Consider the following 16,775-nt stretch of genomic DNA (forward strand, 5'->3'; position numbering starts at 1 on the left):
TAAGCGGGGGACTTTGAGTCGGCGGTGTCATTCCGCAACCTCGGGCACTTCTGCAAGAGACGATATGAATGTTTTGTTATTCTTACATTAACTTGTACTTCCGAGGAAGCCAGCGCAGCGGGGAAAGATAAGTGGCGAGGGTGTTGCATAAGCGTCGCATTAGATGTATTATTGTTCCAACTACGTTCATGGTTACAACTTTCACTTCAGGTCGATGCCTTTAAAAGAAAAACAAACATTCAGCCGGAGTAAAACATAAAATAATTCTCACGACGTTTCGGCCACAACGCAAGCAGCCGTCCTCAGGTGAAGACCAGGTCTGTCGGGGAGACAGCGTCATTCAGACGCTGTCTCCCCGTCTGAATGACACTGTCTCCCCGACAGACCTGGTCTTCACCTGAGGACGGCTGCTTGCGTTGTGGCCGAAACGTCGTGAGAATTATTTTATGTTTTATTTTTATTATTTTATTACTTCCCTTCTACGTGACTTACCGAAATAACCCAGAAGATGAATCCCTGCAGTCACGAAAGCTTTAAATCGAAATTCAGCCGGAGTTTTGTGTTTTGGAAGTTTTCGTCACTTTTCCAGGTTTTTTCGTTTACGTTTTTGTTGTTTACTTTTGCTGTTATTCAGCGGTGGCTTGGGGAGGCCTTCATCCAACAGTGGCTTAACAAAGGGCTGCACTTTGTAATTAAACAAAATATTGGGTGATGCTGCTGTGTTGGCAGTGCTGCACAAGCGCTTCTCCCAACAGCACTCAACACATTGGTCAATAACGCTGTGATCTTAAAAGCTATAGGCGCTATTTGATGCGCTATGAAGAAGGTACATTGCCTGAAACGTTGCCCATTCAGAAAACATTTTATTTTAAGGCCACAGTGTTATTGACGAACGTGTTGTTCCTGAAGAATTCTAATTCTTATTTCTAAAGATGTCAGACTTGTGAGAATTGCAGCACGCGGTGCGCTTCGCTTCCAATTGATACATATTTCTTGGAACGCAGCTCAAGTTATGAGATGAGCAATGAACAGTGCTGCGAGGCAGATGTAAAACAACCACGCTTCGTATGCAAAGGGTGCGCGTGCGAATGTCTGTGCGGAGCGATAACGCAGCGGTGAGCGCGCTGCACTACAAACCCGCGAACCGAGTTCGAGTCGCGCTCACGGCCGTGTTCAGATAATTCAGTTAATTATCTGAACCGGTCCTGGGACTCCTCTAGGTCGACTCAGCCTCAAACGAATACCTTGTGTCATGTTTAAACATCGCCATTTGGGAAACAATGCGACGGGGCGTGGTGCTGGCCAACCACCCCCTCGTGTTGCTTTCCGGCCTTCATAGGCGTTCGCCAAACAGAACTTGCCCAAAAGTCTGTTGAGGCTATACCGGGGGAATCTTTGTCTTTATCCGAGAGCAATGATGATGTGGTCTTGCATAACAATGGGAATTGGAATCTGAGCCTTTACGGAGCCTCCGATGCATCATCTCCGCTTCATCAGAGCACCAGTCGTGCGTGTCACCACCACCACCACCCGCGGTGAGACGGAATGGAGACGAGGCGTTTGGCTGGCCCCACCACATCCTGTCGCGCCGCGGCAGCCTCAAGAAGCGCTCGCTCACAGTCCATCTTGCAAGTGGGATCTCCTCGTGTCGGCGCGAGAGAGCGACAGACGGAGAGCAATGGGTGGGAGTTGCGGGAGAGCAGTCCCCGTGGGAGGGAGGATCATCGGGTCGTGGACTGCGAGCGGATAATGAAATTCATTATCGCGGAGTGGCAGCCACTCCCTTGTAGTCGCGCGGCTCCCCAACGCAGCCGGCCAGCGAAGCCACCACGCCGAGCTACCCGAGCCATCCGAATGGCAGTGCCCCCCTCTACCCCCCCCCTGCAATTGGCGAGTCACCCTCCCCCCCGACCCACCCCGTGTCCTGCCCGTTCGCCGTTCATGCGGCCTATCAATTCATCTCGGCTCGAATATTTACCTCGGGACAGGTCTTTCGTGCTCCTCTATTGATTCGGGTGCTTATGCGTTTCATCCGTTCTCAAATTCATTTTCTTTTTGGGTACAATATTCGCCTTACCGCCTGCCCGCTCTTATTTTGATTGATCGTGCGGTTCTGAGGCGAGGCGTACGCACGGGGTCCCCTTCCGCCCCCCCCCCTCCAAAAAGATGGGAGCCTTCGGGGCGCGCACGACGCCCCCTCGGCACGCGCGGGCGTCGCTCGGACACCCGTGACGGCGGCCGAGCGACAGGGATTCTCACTGTAGAGGAGAGGGATTGTCATTGTAGAGGAGAGGGATTCTCACTGTAGAGGAGAGGGATTCTCACTGTAGAGGAGAGGGATTGTCATTGTAGAGGAAAGGGATTATCACTGTAGAGGAGAGGGATTGTCATTGTAGAGGAGAGGGATTCTCACTGTAGAGGAGAGGGATTCTCACTGTAGAGGAGAGGGATTGTCATTGTAGAGGAAAGGGATTATCACTGTAGAGGAGAGGGATTGTCATTGTAGAGGAGAGGGATTCTCACTGTAGAGGAGAGGGATTCTCACTCTAGAGGAGAGGGATTGTCATTGTAGAGGAAAGGGATTCTCACTGTAGAGGAGAGGGATTGTCATTGTAGAGGAAAGGGATTCTCACTGTAGAGGAGAGGGATTCTCACTGTAGAGGAAAGGGATTCTCACTGTAGAGGAGAGGGATTGTCATTGTAGAGGAGAGGGATTCTCACTGTAGAGGAGAGCGATTCTCACTGTAGAGGAGAGGGATTCTCACTGTAGAGGAGAGGGATTGTCATTGTAGAGGAGAGGGATTCTCACTGTAGAGGAGAGCGATTCTCACTGTAGAGGAGAGGGATTCTCACTGTAGAGGAGAGGGATTGTCATTGTAGAGGAAAGGGATTCTCACTGTAGAGGAGAGGGATTCTCACTGTAGAGGAGAGGGATTCTCACTGTAGAGGAGAGGGATTGTCATTGTAGAGGAGAGGGATTGTCATTGTAGAGGAGAGGGATTGTCATTGTAGAGGAGAGGAGAGGGATTCTCACTGTAGAGGAGAGGGATTCTCACTGAAGAGGAAAGGGATTCTCACTGTAGAAGAGAGGGATTGTCATTGTAGAGGAGAGGGATTCTCACTGTAGAGGAGAGGGATTCTCACTGTAGAGGAGAGGGATTGTCATTGTAGAGGAGAGGGATTCTCACTGTAGAGGAGAGGGATTGTCAATGTAGAGGAAAGGGATTCTCACTGTAGAGGAGAGGGATTGTCATTGTAGAGGAGAGGGATTCTCACTGTAGAGGAGAGGGATTGCCATTGTAGAGGAGAGGGATTGTCATTGTAGAGGAGAGGAGAGGGATTCTCACTGTAGAGGAGAGGGATTCTCACTGTAGAGGAGAGGGATTCTCACTGTAGAGGAGAGGGATTCTCACTGTAGAGGAGAGGGATTCTCACTGTAGAGGAGAGGGATTCTCACTGTAGAGGAGAGGGATTCTCACTGTAGAGGAGAGGGATTCTCACTGTAGAGGAAAGGGATTCTCACTGTAGAGGAGAGGGATTCTCACTGTAGAGGAGAGGGATTCTCACTGTAGAGGAGAGGGATTCTCACTGTAGAGGAGAGGGATTCTCATGTAGAGGAGAGGGATTCTCACTGTAGAGGAGAGGGATTCTCACTGTAGAGGAGAGGGATTCTCACTGTAGAGGAGAGGGATTCTCACTGTAGAAGAGAGGGATTCTCACTGTAGAGGAAATGGATTCTCACTGTAGAGGAGAGGGATTGTCACTGTAGAGGAGAGGGATTCTCACTGTAGAGGAGAGGGATTGTCATTGTAGAGGAGAGGGATTCTGACTGTAGAGGAGAGGGATTGTCACTGTAGAGGAGAGAGATTCTCACTGTAGAGGAAAGGGATTCTCACTGTAGAGGAGAGGGATTCTCACTGTAGAGGAGAGGGATTCTCACTGTAGAGGAGTGGGATTGTCATTGTAGAGGAGAGGGATTCTCACTGTAGAGGAGAGGGATTCTCACTGTAGAGGAGAGGGATTCTCACTGTAGAGGAGAGGGATTCTCACTGTAGAGGAAAGGGATTCTCACTGTAGAGGAGAGGGATTCTCACTGTAGAGGAGAGGGATTCTCACTGTAGAGGAGAGGGATTCTCACTGTAGAGGAAAGGGATTCTCACTGTAGAGGAAAGGGATTCTCACTGTAGAGGAGAGGGATTCTCACTGTAGAGGAGAGGGATTCTCACTGTAGAGGAGTGGGATTGTCATTGTAGAGGAGAGGGATTCTCACTGTAGAGGAGAGGGATTCTCACTGTAGAGGAGAGGGATTCTCACTGTAGAGGAGAGGGATTCTCACTGTAGAGGAGAGGGATTCTCACTGTAGAGGAGAGGGATTGTCACTGTAGAGGAGAGGGATTCTCACTGTAGAGGAGAGGGATTGTCACTGTAGAGGAAAGGGATTCTCACTGTAGAGGAGAGGGATTCTCACTGTAGAGGAGAGGGATTCTCACTGTAGAGGAAAGGGATTCTCACTGTAGAGGAGAGGGATTGTCACTGTAGAGGAAAGGGATTCTCACTGTAGAGGAGAGGGATTCTCACTGTAGAGGAGAGGGATTCTCACTGTAGAGGAGAGGGATTCTCACTGTAGAGGAGAGGGATTGTCACTGTAGAGGAAAGGGATTCTCACTGTAGAGGAGAGGGATTCTCACTGTAGAGGAGAGGGATTCTCACTGTAGAGGAGAGGGATTCTCACTGTAGAGGAGAGGGATTCTCACTGTAGAGGAAAGGGATTCTCACTGTAGAGGAGAGGGATTGTCACTGTAGAGGAGAGGGATTCTCACTGTAGAGGAGAGGGATTCTCACTGTAGAGGAGAGGGATTCTCACTGTAGAGGAGAGGGATTCTCACTGTAGAGGAGAGGGATTCTCACTGTAGAGGAGAGGGATTGTAATCGGAGCACGCAGCACAGAATCGGAACCGCTCAGTGAAACATTTCCCCCAACCCCCACCTCGCAGCAGCAGTACTTTATATCTGTCATCAAACTATTTATTTCGGAGTTTCTGAAACGAAATTACTTCCTTAAACTTTAAACGCAAAAATTGACCACGTTCAGGGCAAGCGGCCGCTCGCCTGCGTTTCGAAGCGCTCTAACCCTTAGACAGTGTCCCTACAAACAATCAAAACCCACGACGCAACGACAACCTCGAATGTTCCACTCGTGATTAACGTTCGATCGCGTGCGGGATTGGGATGTTGTTTTCGATAGTTAAGGAGCACAGACCAAAATGTGGTGGTTTTAATGTTTTTATTTGGTCGATAACCTTTCGAAATGAGAGGGTTATCGATTAATTCACTAGTATCAGCCGTATATATGAATGGTCACTACTAAGGATGTTGTTACATCAGGTGGTACTCATTTCTGCTTTGGCCGATGGACTTGCCTGTTTCTGGTCAATGTTTTGAACTTTAAGAAAATTAGTCTCGACTCTGTATTTTGAATGTCTACAATTCCAGCACAGTAGCTGTTAATCTATTTATGCATTTGTTGAATACAAATTCTGTACAACACGTTTACGCTATTTCGGTATGTACGAGAAATACATAACGCAATCACTTTAAGTAAAAAAAAAAAATCGAGGAATGCAATGTCCATATTCAACATTCCCCGGTGACGGCATGGAATTGAATTTGCTATTAAAATAGCAAATACAGCGCACTGTGGTCAAATCGGCTGCCGGGAAAGCAAACACGTGAGCTTTGGAATCAGCAATGAAAATTGGAATCGAAGAGAGGAATGGGATGCGAATTTAAACTGCAGATAAGTTGGATGCAAATTATAGCGCCGATTATTCACCTGGACAGCTCTAAGCGGCACGTGTGTGTAGAAAGAGAGAGAGAGAGAGAAAAATGTTTCGGTAATCTGTATCAAAAGAAAGCATTGCACTGCAATACGCTTTGCAAGAAAAAAAAGCTCATTATTTCAATGCACTGATCGTAAAGCCTATCGCACGTGGCCGTACCAAATTATCGCAGGAGCGTACACGACATGTGTGCATGCAGAGCATGGCAACATTACCTCCAATGCGGCAGAAAAAAAGAAATGGCATTTAACATTCTCTGACCCTGTGTGTGTTGTATAAATGACCTAGTCCATTTTGGCGGATAGAAACCAATTTCTTTGAAATAGTGCGCGCGCGCACACACACAGAAACACAGAGAAACACGTGTGTGTGTGTGCGTGCGTGCCCAAAGACAAAGGTAAAGAAAATGATCCCCCACATATCGTACACACGCTCTAGTAGCAAGCGCCGTTAGTGATCACCTATTAAAGCCGGCACAGCACAGGAGGTGTTGCCAGCACCACGGCCACGTTCGTCTACCCAGTGCCGATGTGTAAACACCTATTGCACCAGGTACTACTCATTTCAGGCTGAGTCGAGCTAAGCGAAGGCTGGGGCCAGTTCTGATGGCACTTGCCAAGGAGCACTGGGTTCGTAGCGCACGCCGTGCATTAACCGCGATGCCACCACTCCCCAACCAAACAAACAAAGATCCCCCGTATAGCCTTCACAGACTGTCGGGGCAAGTGCTGTTAGCGAGCACCTATGAAGGCCGGCACGGCACACGAGAGGGTGGGTGGTCAACACCACGCCCAGCCGCCTTTGTCTCCCCGGTGGCGATGTTGCCACAGCATGCCAAGTACTCAATTGAGGCTGAGTCGACATAGGTGAGGCCCAGGACCGGTTCAGACAATCGTCACCGGTGTTGGCCGTGAGCCGGGTTCGTAGCGCAGTGTAGCGCTAACCGCTACATTACCGCTCCCCACCATCCACACACGCACACACGTGCACCGTACACCCACCCACATAAAGTAGAATACAAGATCCCCCATAAAACCTTTACCGTAGGGGCAAGTGCTGTTAATGGGCACCTATCAAGGTCGGCACGGCACACGAGAGGCTGGGTGGCCAGCTCCGCACCCGGCCACCTTCATGTCTACCCGGTGCTCATGTTAACGCACCGTGCCAAGCACTCGTTTGAGGCTGAGTCGACCAATGGGAGGCCCAGGATCGGTTCAGATATTCGCCACACTCAGCCGTCACACAGGGACGTCAAAAAGATACGTCTGTGTGAACGTTTACAGCTGACCACTCTTCAATGCAGAGAGTCAAAGAACGTTGAGATATAATGAATGAATAAACACAGCACAAAGGCAAGGAAGTGAACGTAATATCAGCTGTGAAAGGCTTTATTGTGAGTCCCAGCACTATTTCAAGAAAGATAGAGAGACAAATAAATATATAATGTGGATTTTATAAAGCGTGCCCCTCGATATTTTTCAGAAAGTAAAATAAGACATTGTCACCGTCTCGCGGAATGTTTCCACGTGCCCAGTTCCACGTGACACGCTCATGGCAGTGATTACACGTGGCAGTCGCGCACAGACCGTCGCTGATGCCTCTTCTGATATTTACGCTTTGTGACATCCCTCACCTCTGAATATTTCATGTGAAACAAAAGCTCATACTTCCAGCACACTCGTTTGCACAAAGCTGTACTGCTTCATCTGGAGATAATACAAACAGAGGAAGAGAATAGGGCTCCATTGCACGGATGTTTTTGCCCGCATTATTTTCAGAAATTAGTGTTGATTATTTACACAAATTAATTGTACGATCACGTTTTCACTTGAGCATCTCCACTAATTTGATCTCATCATCGATCTCTCGAGAAGCGTCAAAATTGTGCCTGCACACAACAACGATCTCATTAAACGTATGGGCAGGGTGCGTGCGATTTTGACAGGACCGCCAAATGATGGCATTCATGCTCCACTCCTTCTTCCCCCCCCCCGCCCTCTCTTCGTAACCCCCCCCCCTGCCCCCATCCCTCCTCCGAGCACTGGCTAATGCCAATATCATTTTAATGTAGGATGCCGTCGGCGGGGAAAGCCAATGGGAAACCAATTTTACGCCTCTGCCACGCTCCTTGCCGATACTTCCAAATTTGCGGAGAGAGCGGCGGCGCGGAGATGAGCGCCGCGCGCCGCGCTCGATGCCCCGCACCGAGACGAGCTGCCGCGAGCTGCCCGCGACTGCCGCGAGCGGTGGGTGCCCTTTCGTTGCCGGAGACCGACCCACACGCAACCACCCCGTCGCGTTCCTCCGCGCTCCTCCCCGCGACCTCTTCCCACGCAGGTCGACGTCGCAGACTCCATGGTGCCCTCCGCCACGCAGCTCAGGGCTGCTGCTACGGCTGCTCAGCTCGTGGCGTCGTGCGCTGCCCATGCCATTAATGCCACGAACCGTAAAAAAAAACCTAATAATCGTATTCGTCAAACATGTTTCGCCTGGAAAATGCCGATGTAGAGTCTCTCGTCTGTATGGGTTGACCGGGTGAGGTGAAGGCCTCCGCGTTGTTCTGCATAGAAATGTAAAGTTGCAATGGTGTTTCCCCCCCCACCCTTCCTCTTAAGCGTTTCTTTGCAGACGAAACAATGTGCCACACGGGCGAGTGCTCAGTCAACTGTGATCGCTACCCCAATTGGAAGCGCACACTCGTAACTTGTATTGTAACCATCATCACCATCAGCCATGGTCAGTCCACTGCTGGATGAAGGCCTCCCCAAGCCGGCGCCAACTCTCACGATCCGGCAATGCAATAATCCACCCAGCGCCCGCACAAGCTGATTTCATTGCTCCGTCTCATTGGTGGGCATCCTCTCGGAATTTAACTTTAACAAATACGCAGTCAGCTGCATCTTTAATATCAATACAGGGCTTTTGTTTGCCCATCAAAATCTGTTTTTCAATAGTTACGAAATGTAAATAATAGTGCATTGTTGTTGCATATGCAGTGCATTATCTAATTGTAGTGTGTGGCTCTATGATGCAGTGGCACGAGATGCCACGTGCTTGAGCTCATCCGTACATTGTCGTTTAAATCCACATCACTTCCTGTCACTCTACATCACGCTCACTGCATATTTCTCGAGGCTTTTATTTTTTATTATATAACGCCACCGTACAGCAGGGCAGGGCAGACTACGCACACAGTAAAGTTAATCTTTTTCGACTCAATACATTTGCCAATCGCAGCCAGTTCTCTCACGTTCCTACGACAGCAACAACAAAAACAAATTCCACCTCGATTAATAAAAGTGTTCCACGTGAACAAACATCATTGGGAAAGGGGGAATTGCTCGCATGGTCGAGTGACGCCACGAAAGAGCACTTTGCACACAGCCCGCAGAGAGGCGGGCAGGCGGGCACGCGCTTCTTGCGAGTCGCCGGAGTTCAGAGCCAAGCACTCGGGACGGAGAAGATCAGCGGCGGTGGCGACCGCTCCCTCCCCACACCGCCCAACTACTGGGAAGCCCCCCTCACACACCCCCCAACAGCCCTCCCACACCCCCAACAGCCCCCCCACACCCCCATATTCTTCCTCATTGAATGTCACCCCCTCCCACACCCCCCCACCCCCATGCATCCATTCCCTTGTACTGCATTGATTCCGCATTTAATCCATTATTGCCGATTCCATTCAATTCGACTCTGAATGAAAAATAAACAAAAGGAAATTACTTAAATTATTCACTTGTCATATTGTTGCACAATTGATTAACTCCAGGAGTTACAAATATATCTGTATTTTATTTTGTGCATGTAATATTGATTTTTTTTTTAAGCGAATTTAAGGTTACGTCTTAGCCCTGATGCTCCATACGGTGCCGACGGGCGGACGCTGCGAGGAACCGCCTGGACAAGGAGAGACTTGAGACTCCGCGAGCCCTCGCTGGGAACATCCAGGAGTTCACATCCAGGTGTTCACATCCAGGAGTTCACATCCAGGAGTTCACATCCAGGAGTTCACATCCAGGAGATAACATCCAGGAGTTCACATCCAGGAGTTCACATCCAGGAGTTCACATCCAAGAGTTCACATCCAGGAGTTCACATCCAGGAGATAACATCCAGGAGTTCACATCCAGGAGTTCACATCCAGGAGATAACATCCAGGAGTTCACATCCAGGAGATAACATCCAGGAGTTCACATCCAGGAGTTCACATCCAGGAGTTCACATCCAGGAGTTGACATGCCCTGCCGGTGGGCCTACACACACCGCACACGTGAACATCGACACCAAAAACAACCCCACAATGGGAAGAGAAATGAACATTAATTTGGACAAAAAAAATCACCCGTGGAAATAACGAGTGGGTGTCCCCGTCTATGCAACGAGCAGCGAACGCGGCCATGTCACCGCCACTACGTGGGCACGATTAGCAGTGTTCGACAATCAACACGACACGAGATCACAATGTCATCATGGTCAGAACTTCTGATGCCGCGCCACCTCGTCCACACCTTCCACACCTCGTCCAAACCTTCCCTACTTCGTCCACACCTTCCCTACTTCGTCAACACCTTCCCTACTTCCCTATCTCATCAACATCTTCCCTTCCTCGTCTCCACCTTACCTACCTCGCCCACACCTTCCCAACCCTCCGCCGGGTGCCGCACGTTCTGCCCCCGGGGATCTGCCCTGCCCGGCGGCCTCGACAGCCCCTCTCAGGGCCTCCTCTCAGCGGGCACACTCACGGGGGCCACTCCGCACAACCCATGCACGGCATGCATGTTGCCGTGAACTTGAACCTATTTCGCGCCGTACGTAGCCAACTGCTTCATCTAAGGAGAATACAAAAAACTGAGATCGAGAGAAAGAGAGTAGAGGGCTACAACCGCAATTATTTCCACCGATTTTTGTTTATGTACTATTCACTCAAGTACCGTACATTAGTTGTATACTTACGATTTCATTCATGCGTATCCGCTAATTTGATATCATCATCGAACTCTCAAGATGCGTGAAATTGTGTCTGCAAACAACAGCTACTTAATTAAACTCATGGGCAGCGTGAATGTAATTTCGATATGGCCACCACATTTGGAATTAGTTTTCCCTCCTCCTCCGCTTTTGTTTTATCTGCACCCCCCCCCCCACCACCACTCCTCCTCCACCCCCCAATGGCCCAGGGCGATCGGGAGATAACGAAGCCAATTGAGATTGAGACGGACTTCGACGCGTGCCAACAATGCGTGGTGTCATCGCGGTCCCTGCAGCAAGCACGTTCTGGTGAGCGGCAAAGCTGTCGTACGCGTGACAAACGTGGGGACCGCGTGGGTGTGAAAATAAACAAATTGAAAAACGCGAGTGTATAATATTGTAATACATATATGCGCAAGCTGAGAATCCCACGCTGGTCATTTAGCTGATAACGCCCGACATACGTGGCAAAGACACTCGTCACAACTCAGCTTCTGTGACCCAGTAAGACATCTGTGGCACTTAGTGCATTAAATATTAAAAACGCCGACCCTGAAACCCCTGAAAGCCACGTGCCGCCAAACTGTGCCCCGAGCGTAGCCGCGTGCCGCGTGCCACCAAATGCTGATGAGTGGTGGCACAGCTGTTAGCGCACTGGGCAACCAACCCGTCGAGCCGAGTTGGATTTGGTGGCCACGTCTAACACGAGTGGAGAGTAACGTTGAAACCGGTCCAGTATCATCAGCGGCGAGCGATTTCGAAAACTCCACATTCCCATGGCAAGCGTCGTGCCATAACACCACTCACCCAACACAATAAAAACACCACGACTCAAAGTCATGGGCATTCGTCAAATATTTTGCGACTCGTCAAATTGCATTGCCATTATTATTTATTGTTAACAAACGACCCGTCATCATAAGCCAGGGCGTTCTCAAGGGACTTTTATTTTGAAGAGTTGCTGTCTCAAGCACATGGCACCGGTCAATCTGTAATTAGAACGAAATGATGTAAACTCAGTATAGATTAACCAGGTCTATTTATTGGCCTCTGCCACCGTGGAGAGGAAAACAGAAACCCCAAGTGGGATTTGAATTAACAAGCTGACCGCAGCGGCCTGACAGTAATGATAGCGCAGCCTTTTCTCTAACGCAAAAAGAAAAATACGCAAATAATCGGAAACAAAGAAGACGGCATTTGCGGCAAGTGCAGTAAATGCATCTTAATCGAAGGTGCGCGCACTCAGAAGCCACTCCACGCGATGTGTTTGTTTTTGAGATTGTTGGTTAACAATTAAATGCGAAAAGTATATATACTTAACCATCGCTCCCCGCGCAAAGTGAACGCTTGCTGTGAAATGGACGTCCAGAAGGAAAATAACGATTTGTGTGAGCGAACGTGCGGCGCGTTACGTAAACACGAGCAAGCAACAGACGCGGCTGTAACGCAGAAACAACAACAACAAACAACAGCAAACCGCCTAGCGACGGAAGTGACGCGGATTGAATCCGGCGATCGCTTGAACAGAGCACACGATGGGGAATGGTCGTGGTTTAGGCACACGGAGAGTGTGGAGAGTCGCCCAGGTGGAAGTTCAGTTGAACACGTCGGCTTTCGCGACCAATAGTATTCATAATAAAGATTTTTGGGTTATTTATAAATGTGTCGCCACCCTCCACCACCCGACACGGCCAATCAGTAAAAAATGTGTCACGTTGACAACAGACAAATTAGTTCACTACGTTAGCCCACCGGTGTGTTGAAGAGTGAATCCACAACATTTGCATGTTTTATTTAGTACGACGTTTGGCTGGTAATTACATCCAGCATCATCGGCCAATTTGCCAGAATAGTGAAGCCCTCCACCTGCTCCCGGTCTTAAATAGAGCAGCAGGGTGACGTCATAATTTAACTCATTCAGGTGCAGAGATCAGAGGCGGAGGTGGGGGTATTGTAATTATATAATATACGAGCTTTACTACCCGGCTTCGCCCGAGACTTGGATTCTTGTCTTGGATTAATACACGGCCTATGCGGAGGGTGGGGGGGGGGGGTGTGACGTCAGCAGGCACACTGCGTAACGCTGCCACATGCGGGTGACATCACAGATGTGACGTCACCACTTACTTGCCGTGCAATATTTTATATCCATTATTGCGCCCCCCCCCCCCCCCAAATAGAAAAGTATAGTTTTATACTTTTGCATTGTGTACAGTCTGGAAGCTACCCACATGCCAATTTTCAAGTTTGTTGCATGTCGGGAAGTATGCTAAACATTTTGAACAGACACACATATTCACAAATTTCCCTTTTATATATTTAGATTAGTAATCAGTTGTAGATTATTAATTAGTTGTAATGTGTATTAATTAATAACTGAACCCAATATCTATACCCAATCTGGTGCAGAAATCAGAGGTGGCGGAGGGGCGCTTATTGTAATTATATACTACGTCATTAATCCGTCAATTAGTATGTGTTTCCCCTATAAGGAATTGTAATATGTATTATTTAATAATACGCTTCCAGGCCGCACTAAGTCTGTAGCTGTCAGAGCGATTAAAGTTATTTGTATTTCTCTCAATATCAATAGATTATCTAATTAGTCTTGGCCAGTAATAATTAGTTTTTCACAATACTTCAACGTTATCAAAATCAATTGAGTGGCCTTTTTGGCAAGCATGTTCTGCCACTGCCGACAGTTGTGTTTGAGATAATTAAATTTTTCTTTGGGGGGAGTTGTCGAAGGGGAATGGTCGTGGTTCGGGCGCACGGAGAGTGCGGAGAGTCACCCAGGGGGCAGTTGTCGAAGGGGAGAGGTTCCAGGATGGCACTGAACGCTTCGTGCCGCAGTCAGGCAGAGCAGACTCCGCTGATGAGACCTTCGCTTTAAAAGGAGAGAAAAAACAACTCGTTCAGAGTTTGCTTGTGTTGAACCAATGTTGCTTAAAAGTGTGAACTCACACAATGCCGTGTGGTGCCGTGTGGCTGATATGGGATGTGTAGATTTTTTTTTTTATAACTTAAGATATTTTTGTTTATGTGGAGTGCTTTTGTCTACACATCCCGTCAGCTACACAGCCTTCTGCGAGTGTAGAGTTTCAGCAATATTGATTCAATACGAGCAGCCTCTGGACCGCCTTTGAAGCGCATTGCCAGCTCGTATGTTGCATTACCTACGTTCTCAAACGATTGATTTGTATTCGCACTTTGTTGGATTGGTGAGGTCTCTGCAATGTCCAGATAAGAAGTTCCAGACAACCAAATTATTAACTCATCACGAACATTTGCTGCCGTGTTCCGGGGGCCCTCCAAGTAATACTGTCACTGTGTCACGGCACAACGGAGCTGTTTACACCAGGTTTGCGTTGTGAGAACATTACTTCATCCAACTAAGCTCTCACTTGATTATAAACCAACAGATTCATCGGTAACATCTGCATATTCAGTGCCCATGTTTAAATCACACCTGAAGGCACACGTGCTGAATGAGACGTTTACCGATATTGAATGCATCAGCACTGAGATGTGTCCGTACACGTTGATTCCATCCCCTTTGCTCTCTAGTTTCGGCACACAGCATGTGGTTGCATTGTTCGGCGCTTCGTGAATAATTTGCCCTGAGCATCGCGAAATGCATACAATGTTCTTGATGTATTCTTGACTTATTGATTAATTGAACAGATAACACAATATTTGAGATGGCATTTGGCCGTGTGAACAAGACGGGTTGGTGTGTACGCAGAAGAGCACCCGCGTGGCCCACTGGCCACAATAGGCGTCTTGAAGTTACGATACATCATCCTCATCGTCATCAGCAGCCATGGTCACTCCACTGCTGGATGAAGGCCTCTCCAAACTGCCGCAGCCTCTCACAATCCTGCGATGCAGCACTCACCGAGCACCCGCACACACGAGCCGATTCCGTCGCTCCATCTCCTCGGACGCAGCGAGGAGGTGACGTACAGACACCGGTGTATGCGGTGTGGGACGCTTTTTTTCGTGTGTTGTTGTCTTCGTTGAGGCTGGACGAGAACGCCAGTTCTGCTACTTGTTGAGCCGCGAAGCTTCCCACTTTGATTGACTTCGTCTCTCGCGGAAACGAGTCGTGGCGTAAACAAATGTAATTTCTTCAGGTGCCATCTTTGCTTAAGGGTGAGCCGAGATCGCCGGATAATGCGACGGATGATATTCCCTCGATGGGAAGCGCTCCCCAATCACTTCACGAGCACCGCCGCGCGGTAATCTCCGCACGTCGCCCCGATTTTCATTAACTGCGTTTGAACCTCCGCGAGACGGATCAATCTCTTTAATTTGACTCAACTTAACCCGTGTTATTCTCGGAAAGCACGTGCTCGCGTAATTGCCGCTCGATCTGTTGGTGCGCACATTTTTTTTCTTACTGAGTTATAAAAAAGAAAAAAGGAATGAAGGTGGTGCTAGTGTGGTCCGGTGGCGGCTATGGTCGGGCACTGCGGCGTTAGCCAGAGTTAGTGGATCACCGCATGAATGTTGTAAAACGGGTGGCGAGGTGCCGTTCTCTGGCCTTCCAGGAGAAGACAGTTTTATTTTTTTCCATCTGCATGGGCGAGAGTTGCCTCCCTTGTAAGAGTGGGGGTTTCTCCGGGTCCTCCGGTTTCCTCCCAAACGTAACCACCCACTAATTGGTCGACAGCACCTTCATATAGAGAGGACCGCCAAGCTTGGACAGTTGTTGGCACAAGCTCAGCGCGTGCACGAGGCTTCCTTCCCACTCCACGACTGTGATTCGTCCTCCTCCTCCTCCTCTCCCCTCTCAGCCGTCCCCTCTCTCCTCGAGAGCGAGGAGCCGACGCCGCGCGGTGCGTTACAAGTTTACATCATTGTTTATTATTATTATTACTCCCACATGCAGACGAAAGTCTCCCCCTATGCTACGTTGACCATGGGAGCTGTTTTACCATACTTCACCATGCTGGTCAGTTTGGGTTGCTAAAGTCGGAGGCAGAGGAGGGCGAGGGAGAGCAGGGTGGCTTGAGATATTATGTGCCGTGGATGCAAGCCACAGCCGGGCATGGTACTTAGGTCACAAGGTTCAAACCACAGTGAGCAGATCACTGTACCTCCCCACCCCTACCTACTTCAACACGTGTAAACATTTCTAATAATCATAATTTATCATTATTTCTGAAACGCGATTACCTAGGGATGCCTCACTGAGTCTCAATACTCTTCATCAGGAGGGTCCTGCCAAGTTATTTTCTCAATAGGAGGCAAAGATTGCGATGTGATTTCCAATTAAGTAGATTAGTAATTGCCCATTATATTAGCTGTAGACGGTTAAGCAGAATTTGTGAATAATAATAATAATAGTTAACATCACACATTTATCGTGGTCTAAAGGACAACCGCTATTCGCGGCCTCAGCAGGCACACTCACGTGTTAATGTCGGGATTCTGTTTATGGCATTACGGGAATGATGGACTTGTCGCAGGGGTAGAGGCATCTGTTGGACAAGCCCGACTGAGATTGAACGGTGGTATTAATAGCACGGCTCTAAATAGATTAGCAGTGGTGGCTCCTCCTGATCCAGCAGGCAGAGCGAGACCCCGGTGCCCGCGGTGGCTCGATTGCGTCTCAAACGATCGCCCGGAGAGAGTGCGGGAATTAGCATCGGGGATGCTGCGGATGAGATAGTGGCGCGGAATGATAGCAGTGCCGAATAGATGGGATGTGTGCACGAAGGGCGATGCTGGGCAGAGTGAGCCGAGAATCGCTGCGCGCGCTTTACTTGCGAACGAACGACACGAAAGACGAGCGAGTGGATGAATGAATTAGCGGTGCAGAATATACAAAATATCATTGTGTCGTCATCATCGTGTCATCGGATAAGATCCTCAAGGGAGGCTTGGGTTACAAAGGAATATAACGCACACGTCAACATGTTTGCAACACTTTACAACAATTAGAAATATTCAACAATCACC

The 16,775-nt window shown here is 48.9% G+C and overlaps 1 protein-coding gene and 1 long non-coding RNA gene across 2 annotated transcripts in view; both read right to left on the bottom strand.

The window, feature by feature from the left end:
* The window catches only part of LOC144932778 (sodium/potassium-transporting ATPase subunit beta-1-interacting protein 3-like), a 168,967-nt gene that overhangs the window by 98,756 nt on the left and 53,436 nt on the right, over positions 1–16,775 (bottom strand). The window lies entirely within an intron of this gene.
* LOC144932298 (uncharacterized) overlaps positions 12,820–16,775 on the bottom strand; it is a 55,718-nt gene continuing 51,762 nt past the window's right edge. The window contains exons 2-3 of the long non-coding RNA XR_013636893.1: positions 13,601–13,695; positions 12,820–12,837 (exon numbers count right to left, since the gene is read on the bottom strand). This is a non-coding gene — a long non-coding RNA (uncharacterized LOC144932298). The remainder of the gene's footprint in view (positions 12,838–13,600; positions 13,696–16,775) is intronic.

This window comes from Lampetra fluviatilis, chromosome 5 (assembly GCF_964198595.1).
Source record: "Lampetra fluviatilis chromosome 5, kcLamFluv1.1, whole genome shotgun sequence".
NCBI lineage: Eukaryota > Metazoa > Chordata > Hyperoartia > Petromyzontiformes > Petromyzontidae > Lampetra > Lampetra fluviatilis.